The following is an 11,430-nucleotide window of genomic DNA, read 5'->3' on the forward strand; positions in this document are numbered from 1 at the left end:
AGAGTATAGATTGGCCAGCACAAGTTTTGAAGCAGGAGGGGAAAGATGAGCTGTAAAGCACTGCAGCCTGCCTCCCGTGGTGATCTCATCCTGGATTTGCCCCACTCCCTCCCTCTTCATGACACCCACCCGTTGGCTGAGGAGGTGCTGAACCAGCAATACCAACTCAGAGCAGGGACAGGATCCAAAGGGATGCTCCCTCCAATAGTGTTGCAGTCTCAGTCGTGCTGGTGGAAGTGTTGTGGCAGCTGTGGGACTTTAAGTCAAAGACTCATCTCTTTTGAGGCCTGCTGCATAGTTTTCCCTGCCTGTTTTACTACCTCCTGGCAAGCTGTGAGGCATGCACTGGTGGCATCCAAGAACACATGTTGGCAGCAGTGGCAGAGGTTTGCAGCTGCTCCTGGAGGCCATATCTGGAGAGTGAGACCCAGATGGGCTTTCTAAGACCTGGGTCCAAATGTTCTCCCTGGCTCCCACCTCAGCACATCTCCTACATCTCCATGTGAAAGAAAACAGGATGTCTGGTATGGAACAAAAGCCAACTGTACCCTGGGCTGTCCCCAGTAGTGTGGGCAGCAGATGGAGGGAGGGGATTCTGTCCTGCTTTGCTGAAACCCCTCCTGCAGTGCTGGGGCCAGCTCTGGAGTGCTCAGCACAACACAGACAGGGACCTGTTGGAGTGAGGCCAGAGGAGGCCACAGCAGTGCTGGCAGGGCTAAAAGGGCTCTGCAGTGAGGCCAGGCTGGGAGACTTGGGCTTGTTCAGTCTGGAGGACAGAAGGCTCCAGGGTGACCTTCTGGTAGCATTGCAGTGCTTAAAGGGGGCTCTAAGGAAGCTGGGGACAGACTTCTGAACAGGACCCGTTGTGACAGGCCAAGGGGTGATGGTTTGAACTGAAAGTGGAAGATTCACAGTGGACAGAAGGGAGAAATATGAGTAGTAGGAGAGGTTGTAGATCACCTGTCCCTGTAACCAACACAGGTCAGGTTCTTTGGGGCTCTGAGCAACCTGCTCTAGCCATAAACATCCCTGCTGACTGCAGGGGGTTGGTGGATGGCCTCTAAAGGCCCACTGCAACACAAAACATTCTAGGAAGAAAGCCAGAGCACTCTACAATCCCTGATGTGGGTAGTCAGAGCCCAAGGTGGTGAGGTGTGCTGGAGGGCACTTTTCTTCCCAGTCAGAGATCACTCCAGATCCCCACCACCCACAGGAAGACCTGAGGTCACAAAGTCATCACCTACCCTACAACGTGGCTTTGGCACAGACTGTGCCAAAGGCATGCAGCAGTTCTGGTACCATCCTTCACTTCTTAAACCTATGACTATATCTGATGTATTTCTTTCTAGCAGAATGGCTGAAAACTGATAGCAGAAAGAATCACAGAATGACAGAAACATTCAGGCTGGCAAAGCTCCTCAGGATCACCAAGTCCAAGCCAGAACCCTACTCTGCAAGGGTCACCCTAAACCATGTCCTCAAGCACCACATCCAAAATACTTTTAAACACATCCAGGGTTGGTGACTCCACCACCTCCCTGGGCAGCACATTCCAGTGCCTGATCACTCTAGCTGGGAGAAAAATTGTTCCTAATATCCAGTCTAAACCTGCCCAGTGGCAGCTTGAGGCCATTCCCTCTTGTTCCACCACTAATTACCTGTGAGAAGAGACCAGCACCAACCTCCCCACAACCTCCTTTCAGGTAGCTGTAGAGACAGCCATGAGAAGTTTCTTTGTGCCAAGGCACAGATCAGAGACTCAGAAGAACAAGGGCTGTGGTTTAAAATACACTACTGACTCTCAGGGGTGTGAAGATAAGGCGGCAAGGAGGAACCAGCTCATTCTTCATGCACCTCAAGTGAAATGATTGAGTTGAAAGGATGGACAGCAAAAAAATACAGAATCATAGAATCAGTCAGGGTTGGGAGGGACCACAAGGATCAGCCAGTTCCAACTCCCTGTCATGGGCAGGGACACCCTACCCTAGAGCAGCCTGCCCACAGCCTCAGCCAGCCTGGCCTCAAACACCTCCAGGGACAGAGGTTCAACCACCTCCCTGGGCAACCCAGTCCAGCCTCTCACCACTCTCATGCTGAAAAACTTCCTCCTCATGGCCTGAGGAGCCTGACTCTACCCACCTCCAACTTTGCTCCATTCCCCTCACTCCTGCCACTCCCTGACAGCCTAACAAGTCCCTCCCCAGCTTTTTTGTAGCCCCCTGCAGATACTGAAAGGCCACAAGAAGGTCACCTGGGAGCCTCCTCTGCTCCAGCCTGCACAGCCCCAACTCCTTCAGTCTGTGCTCACAGCAGAGCTGCTGCAGCCTCTGAGCATCCTCCTGGCCCTGCTCTGGACATGCTCCAGCATCTCCACATCCCTCTTGTAATAGGGGCTCCAGACCTGGGTGCATATATACAGCTTCTACTCCCTACCTTTTACAGAGGTTCAGTCATACTGAAAGGGAGGGAAAATAAAACCCCATAGCAGAAAAAAGCCTATTTTCATCTGAAGCTGCTACTGCCAGCAACCACTTTTTATTACAGGAGGAGCTCTGTCAGCTCCTGAAAAAAATGGAAACAGCTTTTTCAGCAACAAGCCCTCAACATATTTATCTCCAAAGCCAAGTGGGCTGGTATGGATCTTGATTGTTTGGTGGGGGGAGGCAGGCTCTTTAATTATTTATTTGGTTGGAGTTTATTTTTTTCTGTTCAAGTTCTTCAAATTCATCTGCCATGAATAAGCAGATTTGTCAAATAGTGAAATTCCCCTCTAAGAAAATTTCCAAGGGAACACTTCCATCAGCTCAGCTCAATTAGCAGCAGCGGCAGTAAAAAAAAAGAGCTCAATTTCACAGCTGCTCCTCTGAATCTGAGAGCTGACAATGCCAGGAGAAGACTTGGCCATTTCTGATGATCCCACAGGGATGGTGATGCACCTGGGACAAAGGGCTGAGGGTGGCCTCTGCACTGGTCAAGCAGAAGGGAAATAATTTTCTCTGTGGCAGGAATTACACAATCAGTCAGGGTTGGAAGGGAGCACAAGGAGCAGCCAGCTCCAACCCCCCTGCCATGCCCAGGGACACCCTACCCTAGAGCAGCCTGACCACAGCCTCAGCCAGCCTGGCCTGAAACACCTCCAGCCATGGGGCCTCAACCACCTCCCTGGGCAACCCATTCCAGCCTCTCACCACTCTCCTGCTCAACAACTTCCTCCTCATGTCCACTCTGAATCTCCCCACCTCCAGCTTTGCTCCAATCCCCCTAGACCTGGCACTCCCTGAGATCCTGAAAAGTCCTTCCCCAGCTTTTTTGTAGCCCACTTCAGATACTGAAAGGCCACAAGAAGGTCACCTGGGAGCCTCCTCTTCTGCGGACTGCACAGCCCCAACTCTTTCAGTCTATCCTCACAGCAGAGCTGCTGCAGCCCTCTGATCATGCCAGTGGCCCTTCTCTGGACACACTCCAGCACATCCACATCCTTCTTGTAATGGGGGCTCCAGAATTGGATGCATTATTCCAGGTGGGGTCTCAGCAGAGCGGAGTAGAGGGGGAGAATCACCTCCCTTGACCTGCTGGCCACACTTCTGCTGCTGCAGCCCAGGATCTGAGAGGCACAGGCTACAAATCTCTCAGATGAGTAGCCAGAGGCTGGTACAAAAGACTGATTCTCTTAGGAAAACCCTTGGAGAGGATCCCAATAAGACTCCAAAGCTGGCAAGCTGCTGGAGTAGAAAGATGGGAACTAAGTGCAACCATCTCATGAGGACACTGCCTCTGGATTTCTTGGCCACACTTTTCCTACACAGCACTTTTCATAATGCCCTCTGGCTAGAACCATTGCAATGAAGCCTATTGATTGAAGTTCTGATCCTATTGATTTTACACAAGAGATTTGGGCGAGTATGAAAGAGCAGGAACTGCTCTGTAACCGCTCCCATCACTGCTCATTCCCCACTCCACAGGCACAGCAAGCTGGCTCAGTCCTTCTCAGTCTCCAGAGCTTCCAGGAATGAATTAGCCAAAATTCAACTCTCTGCAGCACGTATTAGCTCGCAAGCACATGGTAAATATTACTGGTCCCTGAACACACTCTTTATGAATTCCCTTCTGCTTTCTTTTGCCTGCCCCTGCCTCACCTCTCTTTGAAGTCATTAACCACAGGCCATGTTCCCCTCCTGTATTTCAGAGGTGTGGAAGGAAAAGGGAAGGACAAGCTCTGGGAGCAGGGCAGGGTGGGAAACAGCACTGGGAGGAGGTGACGTTTGCCAGGAAGGGAAGTGCCAGGGACCTCGTGCTATTTCATAGCCTATTTCTACCCCTAAATGAATGGTTCTGTGTTGGAGAATTTCTTGCTAACAGGACATGAAATGATAAGCATGAGCAACCTGTGTCCTTGAGTCCATCTTGGGAGTTAAGATACCAGGCCCTGGGTAGCACCTCCCACATGCTGCTGCAGGGGGTGGAGTGCCAGCTGCATGTGGGCAGTTAGCCAGCCCCAGAGGCTGACCCTCAGACTGTTATGGTATATTACCCTATCCATGCTTCACATGTAACCCTGTACCCTCTATATGTAACCAATCTTAGTGGAGCACACCTCTTGCAAGAAAGCATATAACTCACTGTACACGGAAATAAAGCAGACTATGACCATCTAACCATATTGGTGAACAAAGCTTCATTTTACCCAGGTGCTCCACCAGCAGTGCTGGATTTGGGAACTGCAGAGCTCCTGACAACTGGTCAGAAGATCCCAGAGCAGGCTGAGGTGAAACACCAGGGCAGTGTTAGAGTACAGTCTCCCACACCCGACACCGCAAACAACTTACCCTGAGCCCCTGCGAGGCAATCCTGGAGCAGCCTGGAGCCAGCAATTCCTTCCTGCAACACAGGGATGCTGCTGCCAAGCTTCCTGTAACCATCTTTAGTGCAGGGAGGTGGAGAAGGCTATGGAGTCAAAGTCAGCTGTCTTGCCATTCACATCCACTTCCTGCTGACCAACTCTCCCTTTGCAGGCTTCTCTTGTATTGCAGTGGATGGTGTCCTTCCATCTGCCAGGCAGTGGTCCTTGACTTTGTTCCTTTTAAAGGGATGCATTTTAGCTTGCTGCTCTCAACACCTCATTCTTTCCTCTCCAGACCTTTTTATAACCAGGCAGTCACATCTCAATCAATGTCACGGATTAAAGTTGGAAGTATCACAACTTGCCTGGGCCAGCAGAAGAGCATTCCAAACACAGTCTTGTTTATTTTACTTTCCACATTGACATTTGTTTTCTTCCCTATTTCTGACCTTGTGAAATGGCAAAAGCTGCCAGGAAAATTGCAGGGGTTTAACTCACTTGAATGTCTCAATAATTGTCAGCTGCTGTGTAATGGCTATGACAAGAAGGGAGGTCACTGGTCAGAATCATAGACTGGTTTGCCTTGGAAGGGACCTGGAGGGTCATCCAGTTCCAATCCCCCACCATAGGCAGGGAGGGACACCTCCCACTTGAAGAGGTTGCTCAAGGCCTCATCCAACCTGGTCCTGAACACCTCCTTGGGCAACCTGTGCCAGTGTCTCACAACCCTCATTGCAAAGAACCCTTTCCTAACATCCAGTTTGAATCTTCACTCTGCCAGTTTAAACCCATTCCTCCTTGTTCTGTCATCACAAGTCAATAGTCTTGTCAATAGTCCTTCCCCAGCCTTCCTGTAGGTCCCCTTCAGATACTGGAAGGCAACTATAATGTCTCCTCGAAGCCTTCTCTTCTCCAGGCTGCCGAGACCCAACTCTTGTAGCCTGTCCTCATAGCAGAGCAGCATCAGCCCTCTGAGCATCTTAGTGGCCTCCTCTGGACTTGCTCTAACAGTTCCATGTCCTTCTTGTGTTGGGGGCTCCAGAACTGCACACAGGACTCCAGGTGGGGTCTGAGGAGAGAAGAGATCTGTGCTTGCATCACAACACACACACACAGAACCCCTTCATTACAGCAGTGGAAAACACCATCCCAAATGGGGCTGAAGCTCGATGCCTTTGCATCAACCATGGGAATAATTTGCATCACAAGTGTTGATCAAAGTGATGTAACTGTGAGGAGCTCCAGAACGACTCCTCACAGCTTACACATGCCACATCATGGGGTGTGTGAATGGGCACAGGAGCTGTGGAGGACCCACACAGCGTGTGGAAAGCCAGGAGCTCAAAACTGTGTGGGGCTGGGGAACAGTGCATGGGTGCAGGAGCTGGGACCTAGGGGTACTAGTAGAGAGGAGCTGAACAGGAGCCAGCAGTGTGCCCAGGTGGGCAGCAGAACCAATGGCATCCTGGGCTGCACCAGGAGCAGTGTGGGCAGCAGGACAAGGGAGGTTCTTTTGCCCCTGTACTCAGCACTGCTCAGGCCACCCCTGGAGTGCCTGAGGAGCTTTGGGCTCCTCAATTCAAGAGAGATGTTGAGATAATGGAACATGTCCAGAAAAGGGCAACGAAGCTGGTGAGGGGCCTGGAGCACAGCCCTGTGAGGAGAGGCTGAGGGAGCTGGGGGGGTGCAGCCTGCAGCAGAGGAGGCTCAGGGCAGACCTCATTGCTGTCTACAACTACCTGAAGGGAGGTTGTAGCCAGGTGGGGTTGGGCTCTGCTGCAAGGCAAGCAGCAACAGAACAAGGGGACAGAATCTCAAGTTGTACCAGGGGAGGTCTAGGCTGGATGTTGTTAGGAAGTTGTTGTCAGAGAGAGTGATTGGCATTGGAATGGGCTGCCCAGGGAGGTGGTGGAGTTGCTGTCCCTGGAGGTGTTGAAGCAAGGCCTGGATGTGGCACTTAGTGCCATGGTCTGGTTGATTGGCCAGGGCTGGGTGCTAGGTTGGCCTGGATGAGCTTGGAGGTGTCTTCCAACCTGGCTGACTGTATGATTCTGTGAGGCACAGTGCATGAGTGCAGGAGCTGTGTGGGACTGGGTGCAGTGCATGAGTGCAGGAGCTGTGTGGGACTGGGGTGTAGTGCATGAGTGCAGGAGCTGTGAGGGACTGGGGTGTAGTGCGTGAGTGCAGGAGCTGTGTGGGACTGGGGTGCAGTGCGTGAGTGCAGGAGCTGTGTGGGACTGGGTGCAGTGCATGAGTGCAGGAGCTGTGTGGGACTGGGTGCAGTGCATGAGTGCAGGAGCTGTGTGGGACTGGGTGCAGTGCGTGAGTGCAGGAGCTGTGTGGGACTGGGTGCAGTGCATGAGTGCAGGAGCTGTGAGGGACTGGGTGCAGTGCATGAGTGCAGGAGCTGTGAGGGACTGGGTGCAGTGCATGAGTGCAGGAGCTGTGAGGGACTGGGTGCAGTGCATGAGTGCAGGAGCTGTGAGGGACTGGGTGCAGTGCATGAGTGCAGGAGCTGTGTGGGACTGGGTGCAGTGCATGAGTGCAGGAGCTGTGTGGGACTGGGTGCAGTGCATGAGTGCAGGAGCTGTGTGGGACTGGGTGCAGTGCATGAGTGCAGGAGCTGTGTGGGACTGGGTGCAGTGCATGAGTGCAGGAGCTGTGTGGGACTGGGTGCAGTGCATGAGTGCAGGAGCTGTGAGGGACTGGGGTGCAGTGCGTGAGTGCAGGAGCTGTGTGGGACTGGGGTGCAGTGCGTGAGTGCAGGAGCTGTGTGGGACTGGGTGCAGTGCATGAGTGCAGGAGCTGTGTGGGACTGGGTGCAGTGCATGAGTGCAGGAGCTGTGTGGGACTGGGTGCAGTGCATGAGTGCAGGAGCTGTGTGGGACTGGGTGCAGTGCATGAGTGCAGGAGCTGTGTGGGACTGGGTGCAGTGCGTGAGTGCAGGAGCTGTGTGGGACTGGGTGCAGTGCATGAGTGCAGGAGCTGTGTGGGACTGGGGTGCAGTGCGTGAGTGCAGGAGCTGTGTGGGACTGGGTGCAGTGCATGAGTGCAGGAGCTGTGAGGGACTGGGTGCAGTGCATGAGTGCAGGAGCTGTGAGGGTCGCCACAGAGCATGGGGCTGGCATTCAGCAACCCCGGCCTTTGGGGAGCCCAGCGCCCCGGTAAACCCACTGCCGCCTCCCAGCTCCAGCCCGGTATCCCCGGGCACAGAGGTGCTGGGCCGAGCCAGGGCAGAGCCCTGCCCCGAGCAGAGCAGGGAGGCTGAGGCAGGAACCCGGGCCAGGGCTCGAGGGCCGGCAGCGGCCCTGGCGTCCCTCTGACCCCAGCAAGGAAACCCGGGAACAAGGACCGGGGCCACGACCTCTCTCCGCGTCGGCCTCCGCATCGGGTGTGCAGCCGCAGCCTAACCTCAAGAGGGTCGCTGAGGGACCAAGTCCGGGAGCCCGCTCCGGTGGCGCTGGCGGGCCGCGCGGCTGTGGGGACCGGGACGACGGCGGGCGCGGAGCCGGCGCTGAGGCGGGGACCGCCCGGCGAGGCCGCGAGCATGCGCGAGCCGCGCGCGTCACGGGAGCGGGCGAGGCCGGCGGGAGCGCGAGCCCCGGCGCGCCCCTGGCTTCCCTTCGCCGCTCCCGCGCCTCCGTTCGGCTCCGCCGAGCGCTACCAGCGCGCCCCGCCGCCGCCGCCGCCGCCGCCACCGCCCGCTCGGGACCCGCCCGGGAGCGGAGAGCGCGACAGCCGGGAGCACGGGAGAAGGGAAGGACCCTCCCCCCCGGCGCGATCTCTCTTCCTCCTCCTCCTCCCCCGCCTCCGCCTCCGCCTCCCGGCCGGGAAGAGATCGCCGTGCCCGCAGCAGCCCCGCTGGATGCACTGAGTGCTCGGGCGCGGGGAGAGGGGCAGGAGGGATCCGGGAGCCCCGCCGCGGAGCCGCTGCGCTGCCCGGAGGCTCACGGCTATTTGCTTCAAGGCTTTTTATTCTTTCCCTTTCCCCCCCCCCCCCTCCCCTCCCCGCCCGGCCGCCGGTGGCTGGCTTTGCCCCTGCCTCCTCCTCTCAGCCCGCAGGAGCCAGCCGAGGCGGCGGCGGCGGCGGGGGCTGCATTTTTTTTTCTCCCTTGCCCCCCCACCCCCTTCCCCCTCCCCCTTCCCTTTTTTGTTTTCTTTTTTTACTTTTTTTTTTCTTTTTTTTTTTTTTTTTTTTAATTTTTGTAATTACATTTTTGTCGCCGCCATGGGATGTACCCTGAGCGCTGAAGAAAGAGCCGCCCTGGAGCGGAGCAAGGCCATCGAGAAGAACCTGAAAGAGGACGGGATCAGCGCTGCTAAAGACGTGAAACTCCTCCTGCTCGGTAAGCAGCCGCTGGCCGCCCGGTCACCCCCCGCCACACACACACCCCGCTGCCCCGCGTCCCCGTTACCCGCCTCCTCCCTTTGCGCTTATCCTCCCTCATCTCTTTCTTTTGCTTTTTCCCCCCCCCCGCAGGGGCCGGAGAGTCTGGGAAAAGCACCATCGTGAAGCAAATGAAGTGAGTCCCGCGTGGGTTGCGGGGAAATGGCGAGTGAACGGCTTTGATACGGGGAGGGTGGACGGGGCGGGGGCTCTCCTGAGGTGAGTGAGGGCCGCAGGCGCCATGTTTACCTGAGGGGACCGTGAGGGCGGGAAGGGAAGCGGCTGGGGTAAGGCCCCGCTGCCGCCGTTCCCGCTGCTGTTCAGGGCCGGTGTGGTGCTGAAGTGTTGCCCGGTGGCCTCGCCCCGCGGTAGGGAGGAGGAGGAGGGGGGGGAAGGTGGGCTGAGAGCGGCTGCTGCTCTCAGCCCACCTTCCCCCCCGCCTCCTCCTCCTCCCTACCGCGGGGCGAGGCCGCGCAGATGTCCCCACGAAGCGGACCGCTGTCAGTTAAGCTTAATGTCGGGGTGTTATCTGCCGGCTCTGCGGATTTAACCCAAGGCTTCCTATCACCCAAAGCCCCTTTTATTGAGATTTTTAGCCTCTCTTTTTAATTAATGAAAAGCGAGCTTGGCCGCTCATCGCCGATCGCATCCGAACCCTTCCTGCCCCGGGGAGAGGGCGGGGGGGCGGAGGGATGCTAACCGTGCCCGAGGTAGCTTCCAGAGCGCCGGAGCTGCCCCTCGCTGGGGCTCCCCTACACGACACATTCACCTCGCCTTTAATTAAACGTTGCTGAGCAATAGAAAAAAACGCTCAACGCATGGTCCCTTCCCGAAGTAATTGCATCCCATAGGAAAAGCAGGTGCAGGGGAAGGCTAATGAAGGAGTGGCACGGTTATGCTTTTTTTATCCCTCCTCCCTGTTTCGTTTTTAATTAAAACACAATGAAATACCCCAGCCTCCCACCATGACGGGCTGGTTCGAGGCGGGCGCCATCACGGCACAAGCCCCAGGCGCTGGTTCAGGGTCTGGATTTCCTTTGGGGAGAGGCACGGAGGAGCCGTGGCTGCTTTGCGAAGCCGGTGGATGCAGAGGGATCCGTGGCTGGGAGGAGCCCCCCATCCCCTCGGGGACCGGCGTTGCTTAGCGAGGCAGCAGAGCTGGGTGTGGATGAGGTGTAGGGAGTATCGAGGGGAGTGCAGGCAGCTCTCTTCAGTCCCGGCAGCGGGTGCCTTTGCGGCGGGCCGGCCTGTGAGCTGGCCGCCGCAGGGGGCCGGAGATGTGCCGGCCGGCGAGCGGGCGGGCACCGCAGGTCCCGGCACGGCGCGGCTGCGGCTTTCAGGCGGTTCGCGTGGTGGACAGCGCCCAGCGGGGACTCGAACCGCCGGCGAGCCGCTGCTTCGGCGCCGCTCGGCTCCTCCCGGTGGCGGCCGAGCGCGGGGCTCGGCTGCCTTCGGAGAGCGCTCGGACAAGGTCGGGGAGAAGCCGAAAGGGGCTCGGAAACAACCGAAGGGGCTCGTCCGCTCGGCAGTCTTGCCCTGCGCTCCCATAGCGTCCCCGGGTGTACGTGAGTGTGAGTGTGAGTGTGCGTGCGCCGTGGGGGCAGATCCGGGCCTCCAGCCCAGCTTCCCTCCAGCCACAGTGGCTTAGCGGGTGACCCGGATCTTTGTGTATTAGCTCGGTGGCCGCTGTGTCTAGCCCTCGGGTGTTCGCAGGGGACGAAAGCGTCGTCCTGGCCTCAGGCAATGCTTTTCCCAAGGCGCTGCGGGGCTGGGAGGTCTGGTTGTGACTAGGCTCGACTCCAGCACACAGCAGTCTCCACAGCTTTGCCCGCCGACATTTGTGTACCCTGCTTCTGTAAGGGCTCAGAGCTTCCCCTTTTGCACACACATTTGTGAACCCCACTTCTACAAAGGCTCTGAGCTTCCCCTTTCATGGTTTGAAAGGAGGCTTTCCACTCCACCGGCTTGATTTGGGCCTGGGGTGGGCTTGGTTTGCCTATGTTTGTGTGCAAAAGGTGGATCGGGGGAGATGTTACTGCAGATGAACACCAGTAAATTATTTAATCTCTAGGAACAGCTTCTGCAGAAGCCTGTTGGAATGGCAGGCAATGAGGTTCGGTGGAAGGGAGAGGCTCTGGGTACCACAGTAAGCCGTGCAGCAGTGCATACATACAGAGCCTATAGGCAGAAGGGCTGGCGGTTA

General features: G+C 56.6%; 1 long non-coding RNA gene across 1 annotated transcript in view; it reads right to left on the reverse strand.

Moving 5' to 3' along the window:
* The window catches only part of LOC135184576 (uncharacterized), a 128,195-nt gene extending 119,860 nt beyond the window's left edge, over positions 1 to 8,335 (reverse strand). Inside the window, exons 1-2 of the long non-coding RNA XR_010306099.1 lie at positions 8,252 to 8,335; positions 4,827 to 5,909 (exon numbers count right to left, since the gene is read on the reverse strand). This is a non-coding gene — a long non-coding RNA (uncharacterized LOC135184576). The remainder of the gene's footprint in view (positions 1 to 4,826; positions 5,910 to 8,251) is intronic.
* Positions 8,336 to 11,430: the final 3,095 nt, after the last annotated feature.

The sequence above is a fragment of the Pogoniulus pusillus genome, chromosome 20 (genome assembly GCF_015220805.1).
Source record: "Pogoniulus pusillus isolate bPogPus1 chromosome 20, bPogPus1.pri, whole genome shotgun sequence".
In the NCBI taxonomy this organism is placed as follows: Eukaryota; Metazoa; Chordata; class Aves; order Piciformes; family Lybiidae; genus Pogoniulus; species Pogoniulus pusillus.